A 19908-nucleotide genomic window follows, 5' to 3' on the forward strand; every position below is an offset into this window, starting at 1 on the left:
CACGGAATGTAGATATTCACAAGACTCAAGCCCTGGCTTCCTTCAGGGCTCAGCTCAAAAGATATACATAGCCCCCTGACCCTGTGCTGCTTTGCCGTTTATTTCTTTTATTCCTTCATGCCTTTTATTTCTTCATTGCATTTATCATTAGCTAAAATTATGTTTACTTTCATGATTTGTCTCTTTACAAATAGAGTGTAAGTTCTATTAGGGCATGGACTTTGCTGTTTCTTCCTTTTCTTCATCCTCTGTGACCTCATGGTTGATTTTCAATAAATATTGTTCAAAAGCACAAATGAAATTATATTTTTACATCCCTTTCCTAACAAGAATGTAAACTTAAAAACAGGGACCTCATCTCTGGTTCACCACTGTGTCCCTAGTGCCCAGTACTGTTCATGGCATATGACAGACTCTCAAGTATTTGTTAAATGAATATAAATGTGGCATTGATGGAGCTCGGGATATGGTGGTGATTGCTTATGTATAGGTGTTTGCTTGAATCATAGTTTTGTTTAAAGGTATTTTGAATATTTAGAAGGGTATCTTCAAGAGTACCTATAGTGAGTCGAATAGAGTCCCCCCAACCCACCCTCCCAGGCCAAATTCATGTCCATCTGAACTTACAAATGCGACTTTATTCAGAAATAGAGTTTTGCAAATTTAATCACATTATGTTGAAGCTGAAAGTGGGCCTTAAGCCAGTGACTCGTGTCCTTATAAGAAGAGGAAATGTCAACACACAGAGACAAAAGGAGAAGGCCACGTGATGACAGGCAGAGACTAGAGTGATGCATTTACAAGCCAGGGAATGCCACGGATTGCTGGCACCCACCAAAAGGCTAGAAAGAAGCAAGGAGGATCCTCCCCCAGAGCCTTCAGAGAGAGCACAGCCCTATCAATGTCATGCTTTTGGATTTCTACAACTTCCAAAACTGTGAGAGAGGGACTTTCTGTTGTTTTAATTTACTCAGTTGTTGTTATAGCGTCCCTAGGAAACATAATACACCACTTCTCTCTTTTAAAAAAAGATGCTGTTAATCAAAAGATACGATGGTGTCAACACTGCAAATACGAAGAAAAGAGTTCAGTATTGATATCTGAAGTTTCCCCCATCTTAAATATTGGAGATTCTGTAAGAGACAAGATTATTTAAGGTGAGAAACTAACCACAAACAGGCCTCACTTGGACATTTGTGTATAGAAATTAGAAGTCATTTTCCCGTGCCAAGGAATAAGAGCTCACTTTAACAGCAGGTGAGATGAACAAGCATACACTGCTATTACCTTTACTGACAGAAAGCCAAGAACATAGAATTAGTTGAATCACATGAATATATTCTGAGACAGCCTCTAGGAAAGTCAAAATTTATGTAAGCATAATTACATATTTATGTAACACATTTAGACATAATTACAAATTTATGTAACACATTTAAACAAGTAAAAAACTCATTAAACCACAACATTATGTAAGGAATGATCCTCACTTGGCCTATACTTTTTGGGCAACACAAACTTAACGAAAATTATTAGCTGAGGTTATAGATATATACTACTAATAATACCTAAAGGAGTTCCTTAAATCAGGAAATAATAAGAATTGAGAATAACTAAACCTACCCTATGGAAAAATAATTTTATACATGTAGAGAAAAACTCCTACCTCTGCCCACACCCTCCCTCTGGCCCTGTAAACATATCAAGCTGATTTAATTGGGATGGAGAAGGCTGGATCTCAAGAGAGAGCAGGCATTATGTTGGGGTTTCATGGGATACTCCAAGATATTTTGTGATACTGCAGAAGGATGGGAGTAGAGAAAACAATTCCTTGTCCGTTCTAGGAGCAGAGCAAGTGTTATGCCCTAGTGGGGATTTCTACTCAAGTATGGGAGGGAGAAAAAAATGGAAAAGGTCACAGTCTGCTATTGGAAGGAGTTGCTGATTCTATTGTGTTGCATAATATGAAATTATTCGTTTTGTTAGGCAAAAATGGTCAATATCATCAATTTCATATGGTTCAACTTAATGCATTCTGCCTAGACTTTTTGGGGAAAGGATTTTCTTCTCTACTTCTTTTGGTGAGAGGAGTAACTTTCACACTGAGTCAAAATGAAGATTTTTCCAGTGTGCAACACCAGTAAATAAGCCAAGTCCCCTGATACAGAGTGTAGGGGTTAAATTTTTCACCTTTCCATGTCACATTAACAAAGCTTAATACTTATTTTAGAAATGAAAATGTTTTAATCAAACCTAATTTACAATTGTACCAAAAAGAATAAAATACCTAGGAATAAACTTAACCAAGGAGGTGAAAGACCTGTACTCTGAAAACTGTAAAACATTGATGAAAGAAACTTAAGATGACACAAATAAATGGAAAGATATCCCATGCTCGTGGGTTAGAAGAATATTGCTAAAATGTCCATACTATTCAAAATATTCTACAGATTCTATGCAATCCCTATCAAAATACCAATAGCATTTTTTCAGAGAACTAGAACAAATAATACTAAAATTTCAATGGAAATACAAGAGACCCTGAATAGCTGAAGTAATCTTAGGGGAAAAAAGGACAAAGTTGGAGTCATCAGAATCTCAGATTTCAAGATATACTATAAAGCTGCAGTAATCAAACAGTATGGTACTGGCACAAAAACAGACACACTGATTGATAGAAGAAAGAGCCCAGAAATGAACCCAAGATTATTTGGTCAATTAGATTAATTTGATCAATTAATCTACAACAAAAGAGGCAAGAATCTACAATGAGGAAAAGACAGTCTCTTCAAAAGGTGTTGCTGGGAAAACTTGACAGCTACATGCAAAATAATGAAACTGGACCACTTTCTTATACCATATACAAAAAATAAACTCAAAATGGACTAAAGAGCTAAATGTGAGGCCTGAAACCATAAAAACTCCTAGAAGAAAATATAGGCAGTAATTTCTTTGACGTCAGCCTTAGCAACCTATTTCTAGAAATGTCTCCTCAGGCAAGGAAAACAAAAGCAAAATTAAACTACTGGGACTACACCAAAATGAAAAAGTTTTGTACAGTGGAGGAAACCATCAACAAAACAAAAAGGCAACCCACTATACTGGAGAAGATATTTGAAAATAATATATCTGAGAAGGTGTTAATATTGAAAATACATAAAGAATTTATACAACTCAACTCCAGGAAAATAAATAATCCAACTTAAAATGGGCAGAGGATCGGGGTGCCTGGGTGGCTCAATTAGTTGTGTCCGACTTGGGCTCAGATCACGATCTCACAGTCCGTGGGTTCAAGCCCCCCATCAGGCTCTGTGCTGACAGCTCTGAGCCTGGAGTCTGCTTAGTATCCCATGTCTCCCTATCTCTCTGCCCCTCCCCCACTCATGGTTTAACTCTCTCTCAAAAATGAATAAATGTTAAAAAAAAATAAAATAAAATGGGCAGAGGACCTGAATAGACATTTTTCTAAATAAGTCATACAAATGGCCAAGAGACATTTGAAAAGATGCTCAACATGACTCATGATCAGGGAAATGCAAATCAAAATTACAATGAGATATCACCTCATACCTGTCAGAATGGCTAAAATACAAAGGACAAAAAAATAAGTGTTGGTAAATATGTAGAGAAAAAGGAATCTTCATGCACTGTTGGTGGGACTATAAACTGGGGCAGGCACTATGGAAAACAGGCTCCTCAAAAAATTAAAAATAAAAATACCATATGATCTAGTAATTTCATTACTGGGTATTTACCCAAAGAAAACAAAAACATTAATTTGGAAAGATATATGCTTCCTCGTGTTTATAGCAGCATTGCAATACAGCCAAGATATAGAAGCAACCTGTGTCCGTTGGTAGATGAATGGATAAAAAAGGTATGATATGTACACACACACACACACACACACACCACAATGGAATATTACTCAAAAGAACGAGATCTTGCCATTTGAGACAACATGGCTATACCTAGAGGATACTAAGCTAAGTGAAATAAGTCAGAGAAAGACAAATACCATATGATTTCACTTATATGTGAAATCTAAGAAACAAAACAAATTAACAAACTGAAAGCAGAAATAGACCCATTAATACAGAGAACTGATGGTTGCCAGAGGGGAGGGAACGGGCACAATGGGTGAAGGCGAGTGGGAGATAAAGGCCTCCAACTATGGAATGAATAAGTCATGCGGATAAAGGTACAGCATAGGGAATATAGTCAGTGGTACTGTAATAGCACTGCAGAGTGACAGATGGCAGCAACACTCATAGTAAGCATAGCATAACATATGGAGGTGTTGCATCACTATGTTGTACCCCTGAAACTAATGTAACATTGTTGGGGCTCCTGGGTGGCTCAGTCGGTTAAGCGTCCAACTTGGGCTCAGGTCTGATCTCACCGTTCATGAGTTTGAGCCCCTCATCAGGCTCTGCGCTGATAGCTCAGAGCCTGGAGCCTGCTTCGAATTATGTCTCCCTCTCTCTCTGACCCTCTCCCACTCACTCTCTCTCTCTCTCTCTCTCTCTCTCAAAAATAAATAAACATTAAAACAAATATTTTTTAAAAAAGAAACTAATGTAACATTGTGTTCCAACTATACCTCAATGAAAAATAAACAATAATAAATAAATAAAACCCAGAAGATACTGCCTTATATTTTAAAAATCTAACTTGTGCATCATTATTTTAAATATAAATTGTCCATTTACTGTATTCCTTTAATTAAAAAAAAAAGCACAAGAAAATAGATTATTTTCTTTGATCTCTTTTTTTTTTTTCAACGTTTATTTATTTTTGGGACAGAGAGAGACAGAGCATGAACGGGGGAGGGGCAGAGAGAGAGGGAGACACAGAATCGGAAACAGGCTCCAGGTTCCAAGCCATCAGCCCAGAGCCCGGCGCGGGGCTCCAACTCACGGACCACGAGATCGTGACCTGGCTGAAGTCGGACGCTTAACCGACTGCGCCACCCAGGCGCCCCTCTTTGATCTCTTTTCTAACTAAAGCAAGCCTGAAGAGGTGTCACCGTCCATCTGGGCCTGCATCCCAAAGACAGCACCCTGCCTAGAGACAGCTGATGATCTCAAGTCATGCTGTTAGCCATGCTAACCTAAGGCAGTCACACTGACCATAACTGGCCATTAGGGGAAATAAAACTGGTCACTGAAATAAGATATGGTTGGCATAGCTGTTTTTATTATTTTTGTCTTCATAGCAAAAAAAAATTTTTTTTTTGCAAAATTCTTGAAAGTAGTAACTTATTTGTCTTTGAGGGAGAAAGGAGGAAAGTTTTTGGACTCTAGGAGCATGTACTGAACAGCACTAGATGGAAATCATCCAAGAAGTACCTACAGGCGAGTTGTTTATTTCACATTTATTAATAACATTTGACCAACTCCTCAGCTTGGTATCAGTCAGTACCTGAGGCACCACTGCTTTACATGGCTGCTCTAAATAAAAACCCACCCATTAAGAGAGATTTTATGCAGGCCAACCTACCTTCTCCCAGTTACTGTTCCAGAGGCAAAGATCTCACAGGAGCAATAATGTTTCCAGAAGATACAACACACATTCCTTTGGGGCCTCTTGTGTTTGCCATGGGTTTTTATAACCTAGACAGCAAGAGTCATGAAAAGAAAATTTGGTGGGAGTTGACAAGATAATTTAATGGAACTTCTTCCAACAAATAGGATGTCTGTTCAAATAAAATGAAAAGAAACAAGCCCTCTGAAAACCAAATGAACAATGATGTAAAAGGCAAGGTTAAAAGACAGCCAAAAACATTTTAAACGCTGAGAAGATAAACATAATGCCAGCCAGTTGTGTTGGTCTGTTTTCTTTCATAGGAGTATTGTCTCTTGTTCCAATTTAAATATTGTTCCAGCCCCTTCTAACTCTAGACAGCAAAGTAAAATGTAATCATCATGCTTTCAATGCCTTTCCTGGAAGCTATTACATATTTATATGAGAACTGTATTCAAGGTTTTTATAGAGGATATTAATGAAATAATGGCTTTTTTTTTTACCCTAAAGGATCGAATTTTGTAATAAAAGACTTGGTATTTATGAATAACCCTACAAAACAAGTACAGAAAATACAAATGAGAGCCCTAAATGCCCTTTTGACTGAAATGAATTTTCATTCTCTTTAAAAAGAGTTTAGCCTTCCTCAAGGATAAATGTATTTCTTATAAATTACATTGATCTTCACATGAGAAAAGTTCTACAAAAATTAAAAATAACCTTTGATGGAAATGGAATTTAATAGAATAGTGATCATGAATTGAAAATTTGATGAAATAAATTTTGTTTCCTAGGTTTGGTTAGCTTTGGTAGGTTTACTGTCTAATTTACTTACAAGGTTAATGACATGAATGAACCACATATTGCATTGCTCCAAAGCCAAACAGCATTCAAATCTCCTTTCCATTTTCTCTAATTCTTTATTCTGAAGCCCAGGCAGACCCACAATCATGAAGGTAATTGATTACATTAAGAGGTAAGTGGATTTAACTTAGAATAATGGACTAAAAAAGCAAGTTCATGTCACCCCACCACCTTTGTGACTGAAGAACACCATTAGAATTGCTGTTCATTAATTTTTTTCGATACTATTGTTGACTGGGTCTGATTCAACACTGGAAATACCGAAAACACTGTTGGAGGTAGTTAAAAATTTACCTCTGCATAAAGGCATGAGCCAGAAAAACCTTTGGGGTTGCCTGGAATTCTTTTGTATATGTAGTTGTAGAATCTTTGCTGCTAAAGTTTGAGAGACTTATATTTAAACATTCTAGGAGGTGAAAATCCTGGAATACCTTTCACTTACTCAACTTCAATCACTTAGGAGAAAAATAGAACCAAGCACAGCTCTCTGGAACCCACTGTTGAGATCATTATGTAGAGTCTATTTAAACAGCTGGAAAGGAATTTATTTGGCCTTAGAACCATACAGGAAAAATTTTCTTCATTCTGTCACTAAGTCAGGGGGCTATGTATGAGCACTTGTAGACAAATGGGGAAATTTCCATGACTAATGGAAAGACCAGAAGGAGGTATCAGAAATCAGTTTGAGGAATTGAGAGAATTGCTTCACATTTTAATATGTGACCATCTACAGAGGAGTCTCTGAAGCCTCTAGTTACTGCCAGGATAGGGATCCCCTTTGAGAGTAGTGATTTGAATGAACTCATTTCTGCCTACTCTGTCATGGGCCATGAGTAACATCCAAATCTGTTATACTAGCCACTGTTAATTGAAGGATTCAGGCCCCTTTGGAAATGGGATCATATCCTCTCCTAAGAAAAATCACATATGGACACACCCACATTCAGGGATATGATTCCAGGAGTGAGGGGGTTCATGGATCCCCTAAGCCACAGATTACAAGTCCCTGATGCTAGAGAAGCTGACCATCAAAGTGGTGAACTGTTGGGACCCATTTCTGGTTGGGTAGCCCCAGGTCAGAAGCTGAAAGCTGACTCAATCACTCTGTCGTGTGAGGAGAACAAAGAGGAAACACATTGTCTCTCTGCCATTTGGTGGTAGGAAAGAAGTATGTTGTGCATCATTACCACTCCAGCTCTGAAACCAGGAGGAACTGTAAAGCTGATGAGAAATTCCCATCCTACCTCACAATATACTGGCAATAAAATCTCACCACTAAGATGATGTGTATAGAACTTCCTGTGACCTTGAAGAGCCCAACTAATACAACTGCCAAGATGTGAGATGGGATCCCACCGGGGTTACTCAACTGCCTGCTGGAAAACTGCCTTCTCTCCTCCCCTCTTCCCTGTAAGTTCACAACAAAGATGGGACCACCCCACATGCCAGACCTTATCCTAGACGCTGACTTGTTTGCCTTTTATTGTGGGCATGGAAGTAGGTAGTATCTGGGTACTTGAACTCTGAAATGAGTAATCTGGTAACTTGGAAAACAAGTGCTCAGAAAGGTTGCCTAATAAAAGGCTGTGAGGGTGGGGAACTGAATCTCAATTAGAACTTGGACAGACTCCTAGAATTTTCTAACTGTTCTTCAATGTGCAGTGTTTTTGAAAAGAGCATTAGTCAAGATGAGTCACAACCAAAGTTCCACAGGTCACAGGAAATGGAAACACCATGGAGATTCAAAAAGATCAGGTCTAACGAGCATTCAGGACACCACCACTTCCACCCCAACACACACATATTCATATACACCCTCACTTTCATAGCAAAGGCTCATGTCCTGATATGTAAGATTAAGATGGAACCAGAGTTACTTAAGATTCAGATCAGTGTTCAAATCAAAAAGGAGACTGAAAGGGTTTTAAGGGAAAAGTCTTGGGTGCCTGAGTGGCTCAGTTGGTTAAGCGTCTGACTCTTGGTTTCAGCTCAGGTCATGATCTCACAGTTTGTGGGACTGAGCCCTCTGTCAGGCTCCATGTTGACAGCTCAGAGCCTGCTTGGGATTCTCTCTCTCCCTCTGTGTCTGCCCTTCCCCCACTCATGCTTGCTCACTCACGCTCTCAAAATAAATACAAATTTAAAGAGAAAGTCTTGAAGAAAATGGATAATCACTTCTCTAGAATAAATTATTTTAAGGCAGAGGATTAGACAAGACAAGAAACCCACCACTTTGTCACCTGAACTCTCATCCCCCAGGACTCCACTTACCCCCCAATCTGATACCATCTCTCAGATCCTGCAAACCCCCCAACTCCCTCCAATCCTTTAGATTTACCTTTAAAATCTTGGCCCTTTCATCTTGGCCAGCTGTTTCTCTCATGACATTGTTTTAATGAAAACCTGACTCCTTATGAACACACTGTGTTTTCTGGGGCCCTTTCAAGTGGAATGTTTTCTTTTCCACACATATTGTGCTACCAGACCTGGAGGTGGAGGATAATGTCTTCTTCAACACATTGTCCCATCTAGGGCACCTAGGTGGCCCAGTCAATTAAGCATTGTCCCATCCACCCAAATGTCCCTCCTTCCTGCAAAAATGCTCTTCTCTGAAGTTCTGACATCAGACTTTACCACCACATTACACCAGCTCTTTCTATAGTACATATTTCTTTATGGTTACTCTCCCTTATTTGTTGAAGATTTTATCTCCAGGTTCATGATTACCCTCATCCGGTATCAGTTTTGGTGACTTTAATATCAATGTATTATTCCTGATACACTGACATCTCAGTTTGGCAACCCCTTTTCCTTCACCTTACCTCAGCTACATACTCCCATGCAGTACCTTGGCTTATCATTACCAATATCTGTATCTCCCCCATAATCTCAATTTCAGGCATTCTATTATCCCATGAGCTTCCTTCTCTGTGGTATCCCAACTCCAAAAACATTGAGACCCCACAAAACTCACAGACCTTTGACCACCCATCTTTTCAATATTTCTCACTCATCCTAATTCCTCTCCTCATTTAGTTTAGATTACCTGATCCAAAATTACGTTTCTCTGTATACTCCTCAACTCCCTCATCCTTCCTCTCTTCCCAGTGTAATTTCTTGGCATAACCCCAAACCTAGTTAAATCTGGTTCTCTACCTATCTGTATAGCTGAAGATGGTTACAAAATACAGTCATCTTTACCAGTCTCTCTTAAAATTCATGAGCTCTACTGTAAATGGATCCTTTTATGATACCTGGTTACCTTTTTTCTTTTTCTTTTCTCTAGTCCGCTCATTCCCACATCTTACTACAAAGCCATGTGCCAAACAGAACCAGGATATTAGAAGATACTACTTTCTTTAGCCATCTGTGCATCTAGGCAGGACCTGTGGCAACCAAAAGGTCTGAGCCAGTGGCCTCCCATCCCAATAAACTTCTCCAGGCTCCAAATGCCCTTCTAATTACCCAAGTGTGTCATGCAAATATTCCTTTTTAAATGTGTGCTATGACTTTAAAAGATCAGGAAAACTGTTTTAGATGACAGTTCACACTTCCTTCTCCTGAAATCCCCAATATTTCCTTTCCTATTCTCATGCTCAACTTCTGGCTTTCTTCCTATTTAATTGATAAAAATTGAGTCAATCAAGAGAAAACTTACATAATTTCCCACCCCTACATCTATCAACCTTTTTTTCCCTGTTCCTACGAGTGACATTCATGAAGTGACATTCACTGAAGAGGACCCCTCCTCTTATGTCCTCTGTCCCTTTCCTTTCACCTACTCAAGGTATTCTGGGAGAACTATTGACTACCCCCCATCTCTGCCAACTCCCCTTCTGCTTTAATAGAATGTTATCTCTCTCCTCTTAAAAACTTAAAAAAAAACACTTGGGGTATCTGGGTGGCTCAGTTGGTTGAGCATCTGACTCTTGATTTCAGCTCAGGTCATGATCCCAGGGCCATGGGATGAAGCCCCACATTGGATTCTGCTCTGAGCAAGGAGCTTGCTTAAGATTCTCTCTCTCTCTCTCTCTCTCTCTCTCACTTGCCCACTCGCTCTCGCTCTCTGTCTCTCCCCTACCTCCCACCCCTCCCCTGCATTCACTTGCACTCATGCTCTCTCTCTCTCAAAAAAAAAAAAAAAGAAAAAAACAAAAAAAACTTGACTCATTTTCTCATCCACTTGCTACCCATTTCTCTCCTTTCCTCCAAGCAAAACTCATGAAAGTCTATACTCACAGTCTCTACTTTCTCTTTTCTTAGTCTCTTGAATCCCACTAAAATGCTCTGGTAGAAGTCACCAATGGCATTTGTAATGCTAAATCCAGTGGATAGTTCTCATTCTTCATCTTAACTGACCTGCAACATTTGACTAAGGTGATCACTCTCTCCTTCTTAAATACATTCAGAACTTGGATTTGAACACTTTTCTTTCTGGATCCTCCTTCCCCATATTATCTCAGTCTTCATCTCTTTTCCATGGCCTCCAAAGTTATCTAAGGCTCTCATCCTCTTTTCTATTTTCATTCAAACCCTAGGTCATCTCATCTGAAAGAATCCTCAAACTTGAAAGTGCCTACAAATCACCTGGGGATCATGATGAAGTGCCAACAATTCAATAGTCCTGGGGCAGGATATGAGAGTCTGCATTTCTAACAAGCTCTTAGATGATGTCAATGCTGCAAGTAGCAATGATGTAGTTCACTCTTATGGCATAAAACATAATCCGCATTTTGGTGACTTAAAAAATTTTTTTAATGTTTATTTTTGAGAGAGAGAGAGAGAGAGAGAGAGAGAGAGAGAGAAAGCAGGGGAGGGGCAGAGAGAGAGGGAGACACAGAATCTGAAGCAGGCTGCAGGCTCCAGGCTCTGAGTTGTCAGCACAGAGCCGGATGCAGGGCTAGAACTCACGAGCTGTGAGATCATGACCTGAGCTGAAGTCAGCCGCTTAACTGACTGAGCCACCCGGGCACCCCGTGGTGACTTTTATATTTCTGTCTTTACTCTGGACCTCTCTCCTCAACTTCAGACACATATATATTCAACTGTTCATTTAACATTCCACTTGGATGTCTCAAACTTAACATGTCTAAAACAGGTTCTGGATCCTGTACCTCCCCCTAACCAGCTTTTCCTTCAGTTTTCCCAATCTCCAAAAATAACAATTTCATCCTTAAAGCTTCTAAGACCAAAAGTCTTAGCACCTTCCTTGAGTCTTCTTCTTTCTCATCATATATCCAATTCATCATCAAATTTTGTTGCTTCTCTCTTTAAGATACATACGTGCAGAATCCAACCACCTCTCAGCTACACCACTGTTGTCCCTTGGTCTGACCTGCTGGTCTCTCCCTAGGAATATTGCAATAGATTCCTAACTGGTCTCTGTGCTTACACTCTCCCTCTTTCAGTCTAGTCTCAACACAGCAGCAGAGTGAACCTGTAGAATATAACTCCAATCACTTTATTTCTCACTCAAAACACCTCAATGATTTCCCTTATTACTTGGAGTAAAAGCTAGTGTTGCTACAGAAGCCCGTATTATCTTCCCCCAAACTTCCACCTTTCTTTATCCCTGTGATTCTATCTTCCTCTCTAATCTGGACACAGTGTCTCTGTCCTATTCCTCCAATGTACCAACTGTGATTCTGCCTTTGCTTTTGTTCTTGCATCTGCCTCAAATACTCTCCTTCAGCATACCCATATAACTTGCTTCCTCACTTCATTCAGGCCTCTGTTTATTGTCACCTTACCGATGAGGGCTTTTCTGCCTATGGAATGTAAAAATATCCCTCTAATTCTCTGCTTTATTTTCCTCCTTAATTACCATCTGTTATATTACAAAGTTTAACCATGGATTTTCTGTCTCTGCCCATTAGAACATAAGCCCCATGAGACTGAGAACTTTACCTTTTTGGTTTGCTGCTAGATCTCTAGCACCTAGAACACATAGATGGCACCCAACCTGTTGAATATCTGGTTAAGAATTCTCACTTGATGTCACCACCAATTTTTTTACATAAGTGCCACTATAGTACCCTCAGGTGTCAGGCACCACTCTACTGTTGTTATCCTCAGTTGACAAACTTCAGTCTGTCTGTTCAACCTGCTGCTGTGCTCCACTAGTTTCCTGAGCATCACTGCTCCTTTATCCCACTTTGAAAGCCCAATCTACCAGGTCAATGATTCTTAGCTGGTGGTACATTAGAATTACCTGGAGAGCACTTTAAGTGATCAGTAACCTAACCCCATTGTCCCAAGATTCTTCTTTGATTGGGTTGAGATGGGGCTTTGTTCCCATGTTTTCTCAAGTTCTCTAGATTTTAAAAATATGCATCCAGATTTCACAATGACTGCTCTGATGATTATCACTATCTTAGTTTAGCCACATAATAAAACACCACCGACTAGGTGATTTAAACAACAGAATTCTTTCTCACATTTCTGGAGGCTGGAAGTCTAAGATTAAGGTGCCAGCAGACCTGGTGTCGGTGAGAGCTGTCTTCCTAGTTCACACCAACCTTCTTCTCAGTGCGTCCTCATGGACAAAGGACCAGAGAGCATTCTGGGATCTCTTATAAGGGCACTAATTTCATTTGAAGGCCCCACCCCCATGACCTAATTTCCTCCTAAAGGCTCCACCTCCTGATAGCATCACCTTAGTTTTAGGGCTTTAACATATGAATTTGGTGAGGGCAGGCCAAGGGACACAAATATGCAGTCCCTAGGAATCACTTTGACTTCCAAAGGATAGTTTAGGTTAATGGCTTTTTAAAACTTGAATGTGAATAGTAATCACCTGGAGGGTTTGTTAAAACAGTTTCCTGAGCAAATCCAAATGATTCTAATTCAGTAGTTAGGGGAGGGGCGCTTGAGTTTACTTTTCTAAACTCCTAGGTAATGGCTAGATGCTGTAGACCTCAGGACCACGCTTCAAAACCACTGGTCTAGTTCTTTCAGGTTGATTAATATCTCTGTGGAGTACCTTCCAGTATCTTTCCAGTGATTGAGTTGAGTTCTTAGTGGGATAGCATTTCCTGCAATCCTGGCCATATCCTCCAGGCACCCCCTCCTGGAGATCCCTCAGTGCAGCTGAGGTTCTTCCATTCTTCCTTTCCTCAAAATAAATCCCTTCCTCATTAGTGAGGACAGAGGTAATTTTCCTTTTTTGGAAAGCTTGATTCCAAATTGTGCATTGATTTAGTATTTATTTATAGTATTTATACAAGTCTTTATTAAGCTCCTATTATGTGCAAGGCACCATGCTGGACATTGGAGAATACAAGTGTGTTCTTGCCTTAGCAAATTTAATCACCTGTCCCGAAGTGTTTTTCTGAATTTCTCCCAAGGATCCTATGGGATTATTTCAGAGTTCTCCAGATGGGAATGCAGATTAAGCATCAGTGGGAATCAGAATGGTTGATATGCAAATGTTTTCCAGCCAGTGGTAAGGATTTTCCTTGTCTAATAAATGTTCTAGACCAACCCTCCCCAAAACACAGAGTCTAAGTGGCACATGGAATTAGGGTTGCATGGGATGTATATACTGGGAAACATTGCATACGATATTCCACTCTTACAGAATCAAAAATGCACCTTTGCATATTATAGGCTCTGAGAAGTCTTGTTGTAACCTATAACATCCTACTATACAGACTGAGAAACTATGGATACAAGTTAATCCAAACCCTTTGTTATTACACCTTTGTAGACTTTGGAATATGTTAAAAGGAACCACTCAAACATTAGCAAAGACTATTAAAAACTAATTACAGAGCCACAAACCTGATTCTTGGTAGTGCTGGAAAACATGAGCTTGCAAGAATACTGCCCTCACTCCAGCTCATTCATAGCATGGAAGTTCTATACCAGGAGAGGCAAGCTTAGAAGACCAGGTTCTACTACCCTCAGTCAACACTTTGCTATAAAGCTGGGGCGTAGCTCTAAGAGAAGTGGAAACTGTACTTGCTCCCAGCTCTGGAGTAGTGGATCACAGATTTTGACCAGGTAGAAAGTCACACCATAAGGACAGAGAACTCTCCCCACCCGCCACCCCCAAACTGCCTTTATCTGGGACAGAGTGTGGGAAGCTCAAGCCTGAAGACACTCTCAGAAACAAGGGAGAATCAGGTGGTAAACAATTGAGAGTAGGCTGGTAACTACAAGAGAACAACAAGCACAAGAAACTAAACCATTTGGCGAGTTAGTTTATCAGAGAGAACCAGGGGAAAAGATGGCTAAGAAAAAATAAACAGATCTAAATATGTCTCCAGTTGGTAGCATAATCACACAGAGAGGGATTCTTCCAAGTGATTTGAAAGCATAGTAATTTGCCTGCATCTCTCTGGTAGAATATACCCTAAAGATGGAAATAACTTGAGGGAAAATAAGAAAAAGGAAATTAAATATACTTCAGTAATCATAGTGTTGGTATTGTGTTGTAGTATTATTTTGAAACTGGAATGGGATAGAACAAGTGACTATATGATATCTGAATTCTTATCATTGTTGGGGTTGTTGAGAGGTGGGATTCTTGGCATGGAAGAAAGAAAATAGAGATAGAAGAGGGTAAGCAAAACTCCAAAGTACTGAATTTGAATTAGAAGTAATAGTATAAACTTAAAACATATTTTCATGATAGTAAATATATAAATAGGTAAAGATATAGACATAGAAATAGACATATACAGAATTGTATCTCTTTGCTCAGTTCAAATCCACTATATATTTTATTTATTTCTTAGGTCAATCCATTGAAAAGACTAATCCAAGGACCAATTCAATAGTAATGAGCAGCTCTAGTGACCAGATTTTGGTCTTCAAACACCATTTCCCACTGAAAAGAACAAGGGTTCCTTGCAGAAACGGTTAAGTCCATGTCTGAAAGTAAGCTTAGAATATATATGATTCAGCTTAGAATATCTTCTCATACCAAAATGCAAGGAAACTGTCAAAACCTATTAGGGTGTGTCAAAAAAAACTCAAGGGCCAACTAGAAGAAGGCTTTGGATCTGACAGTTTATAGGAAATAGGACAAACTTGTTAAACAAAACCATGGAGATGAAAATAGCAAAATACAGACTGTGGAAAATTGCAAAGGATAAACAACCCCATTCTTCAACTAGTAAGTTGCATGGAAAAAAGAAAAAAAGAAAATAGAGGGAGACTCCATAAAGGGACTTAAGAGATATATGAACCAATCACAATGTATAAACCTTAATTGGATTTCATTTAAACAAACTACAGGTAGTCTATGTTTTGAACTGTTCAGATATGAACGAATTTCTGTTACCACAATTTGGTTAAATAATACAGTCCCTCAGCAACATGGTTCAGATTTCAGTTACCACAGTATTATCCACGGTGAATTACTGCGTGAAGTATAAACGTCACTACTAGCTTTTCAGTCCATAAATCACTATATAAATAACAGGTTTGCACCATGCTCAGTGACCATTTATTTCAGGCTGTGGGTGATTGGTCACTGTGCAATTGTTACTCAGTACACGCACAAACAACAAAGTGTGTGGAGTGTGTGGTTATGTTGTCTCCTTGTCTCTCAGTGATAAACCCACATGATAGTTTACAAAAATGGAGACTCCAAAGGTGGCCAACAGAGGTGAAAATGAAGCAGAGGTTAAAAAGTGATAATGCTGGAAGTGAAATTCAATCGAATTTGAGTGGAGTTACAGAAGTGAGAGCCGACTGTGGGCATGTTGACACTGCAGCCACTCAAGAGACTGCAGATACGCAGCTAGAAGAAATGAGTGAAGGCAAACAGGGACATAAATGAGGAAGGTGGTTGTCACAAAAAGACAAGACGGCCCAAGAAGGTGACATCAGCAAAAATCTTTACATTAAACAAATCTTGGAGATATTTCATAACATTGGAGCCACCAAGGATAAAATGTCAGAAGCCAATCCAAACCTAGGAAGGAGTTGCCAAGAAACAGAAGAGACGCTGTCTTCACATAGTAAGTTTCTTGATCAGAAGACAAGCACTGCTCAAATTGTTCTTGATAAGTATTTTACCAAGAAATAAAACACTTTAATTCTCAATGTTCCTAATGTTTTAAACTACAGTGTACTAAATAAATATGAGTTTTACTAGGTTTTTCATTTTCTTATATATGTATAACCTACAGTAAGGGAGTTTTAAATGTTTAATTGTTTAACATTTTTAAAGGTCATGGAACTATTATAATTTCCCCCCTTAATTATTTATATTATCTTTGCATGGTCACTTTTATAGTTCCATACTACTGTGCAAAACAAAGGCCATCTCTATTTGTTAAAAAAAAATGAGACCATGACACTTGTATATTGAGTGGATATTTAAAGATATTAAGGACTCTTTTTTATGGCACTGTGGATAAGTTACAGAAAAGAGGGGGAATAAGAGAGAAAAGCCTTGTCTTTTAGAGATGTATACAACTAACGTTATATAATGTCTGGGATTACATATCAGCCCCTAGAAACCACCATTCTACTCTCTGTATGGAGTTTTTCTTGTTGTTTAAGACAACAGAGAAAGCTTATTTCTTTATATTAAAGTTTTTAGTAAATTACAATTTTAATTTCACAAGAGTTAATTGCAAGGTGAATTTCTACATTTTTAAAGCATTTATGCCAATACTTGTCAATCAAAATACAATTCTGTTTTAGTTTCATTTATCAGCACATCTATCATTCCTGATCATCACTATTATTCCATCAGTGTCTAGGTGAATGGGAGAGAATACAGCTAAAGAGTTATTGATATAGCAAAACTTTTAGCTTAATTTCCAATATTCACAATGGTTTAAGAGGAAAAAGTCTTGGAGCTTCATTTAAGTTGGTTTGTGACTCTGTGTTCAATTTAGTAGTTGGCATGTGTTTTTTGGGGAAATCAGTTATCCTTACAATAGAACCAAATATCCACAAGGGGGCCTTTCTTAAAGATCAATCTCTATTTTGATTTTGGAAATTTGGAAGCCGCAAATATTTGGAAGATTTTGTACTTTGATGAATGGGGGATATAAATTGTATCTTAATTTTTTATCCAGGTTACTATTCAGCATTATTGCTGCATTATTCATTTTGCTACATGAAATTAAAGGCCAGCATTAGCATATTCACCTAAACAAAAATTTTGACTGCCTTTTCTAATGCACTATATAATTTTACAACTAGAGAAACTGAGTTATTAAAAAAATGAATGTTCCTACCATAACAAATTAAGGATAAACCCTAAACTTCTGCTAAGAATTCTCACTTCTATGAGAAAGTACATAGATTCTAATTCTCCTAATTTCCTTTCTTTTCTCTTTTTAAAAAAATTCTTTAAAGAGAAAGTGAGAAAGAGAGGCAGGGGGAAGGGAGACAGACACACAGAGAGATAGAGGGAATCTTAAGCAGTCTCCATGCTCAGTGCATAGCCTGACAAGGGGCTGGATCTCACAACCCTGGGATCATGACCTGAACCAAAATCAAGAGTCAGACGCTCAACTGACTGAGCCACCCAGGCACCACCTCCTTCCTCAATTCCCTTTCAACTGACAAATAGTGACTTGGGCTTCTTTGGGTCTACACACTGGAAACTCCATATAGTTCCCAACCTATTGATATGGAGTTCTCATGCCCTAATATATTTGTCCTGAATTTACAGGGTTTGGTTTTTTTTATTGTATCTTTTAATAAGGAATTGGTTGTCCACACCTGTTTTAACAGGTCAAACAGGTTTTTACATTAAACCCTTTAAACCTCTTTCTAAATTGTCTTCCACATAGTATTTGAGGTTCTTTATTTAGCAAACTACTAAAATATTTACACTGGGGGTTTTATTAGCCTTTCACTCTAATACATAACAATTTCCCAGACCTGGAAAGTCCCTGGTTACTGGAAGGAAATGTATTTGTTGTAAGCTTTAGTTTTTTTCTCATAAAGAGGAAGAACAAAGTAAAAGGGCTGAGAAATAAATGAAACAAGTGTGTGTCAGATGGGAGTGAGGTCAGATGGCATAGACTGAGACGTGTAAAACCCAACTCACAACTTGCATATAAAAACAATTAGCTAGGGGCACCTGGGTGGCTCAGTCAGTTGTGTCTGACTTCGGCTCAAGTCGTGATCTTGCAGTTTGTGAGTTCAAGCCCCACATGGGGCTCTGTGCTGACAGCTCAGAGCCTGGAGCCTGCCTCAGATTCTGTGTCTCCCCCTCTCTCTGCCCCTACCATGCTCATGCTCTGTCTCTCAATAATAAAAAAAAAGTTTAAAAAATTAGCTAAAAGTAGGAAGTCTGTGACCAAAATAGTTTTTAAAAAAATATATTTATTTTTTAATTTACATACAAGTTAGCAAAAAGTGCAACAATGATTTCAGGAGTGGATTCCTTAATGCCCCTTACCCATTTAGCCCACTCCTCTCCTACAACCCCTCCAGCAACCCTTTGTTCTCCATATTTAAGAGTCTCTTATGTTTTGTTCCCCTCCCTGTTTTTTTTTTAATTTTTTTTAACGTTTATTTATTTTTGAGACATAGAGAGAGAGAGCATGAACAGGGGAGGGTCAGAGAAAGAGGGAGACACAGAATCTGAAACAGGCTCCAGGCTCTGAGCTGTCAGCACAGAGCCCGACACGGGGCTTGAACTCATGGACCGCGAGATCATGACCTGAGCCGAAGTCAGACGCTTAACCGACTGAGCCACCCAGGCGCCCCCCCCTCCCTGTTTTTATATTATTTTTGCTTCCCTTCCCTTACGTTCATCTGTTCTGTGTCTTAAAGTCCTCGTATGAGTGAAGTCATATGATATTTATCTTTCTCTCACTAATTTCACTTAGCATAATGTAAGGGTTAAATTGTAGTGTAGGGCTAATGCTTAGCTTGAAAGATAACAACTTTGTTCTGACACTGAAGGGCAAAAGATAACAACCTTGCTTTTACTCTTGTAAATCATACTTCATACTCTTGTGAATCAGGCTTTACCAATGAAGGAAACAAAACCTCAAAAAAGAGCATCGGAGACAAGGTCAAGGAGATCCACTGGTTGCAACTTAGCGGCAGAAAGTCTAAAATAATCACCTCATTCAATAACTGTTTCTGACTCATCTGGCAACTGTTTCTAACTCATCTGGGAACTGTTTCTCTGTTCTGTTCCCAGATAATGATAAAACGATGTGATCGGCTTTAAAAACTCTGTACCCCGGCTGTTCGGGGCCGCACTCTTAGCAAGAGTGTTGGTCCCAATTGGTCGGCCTTGCCTCTCATTGTAATAAACTTTGTTGTGACTGTCACTGGTGCCCGTAGCATTCTGTTTCAGGAGTAGTGTGGATGCAACAATAATACCATCTAGTTCCATCCACATAGTTGCAAATGGCAAGATTTCATTCTTTTTGATTGCTGAGTAATATTCCATTGTACATATATATACCACATCTTGTTTATCCATTCATTCATCCATCAATGGATATTTGGGCTCTTTTCATACTTTGGCTATTGTTGATAGTGATGCTATAAACATTGGGGTGCATGTGCCCCTTCAAAACA

The sequence above is a fragment of the Herpailurus yagouaroundi genome, unplaced genomic scaffold (assembly GCF_014898765.1).
Source record: "Herpailurus yagouaroundi ecotype Mexico unplaced genomic scaffold, PumYag 100, whole genome shotgun sequence".
NCBI classification, from domain to species: domain Eukaryota; kingdom Metazoa; phylum Chordata; class Mammalia; order Carnivora; family Felidae; genus Herpailurus; species Herpailurus yagouaroundi.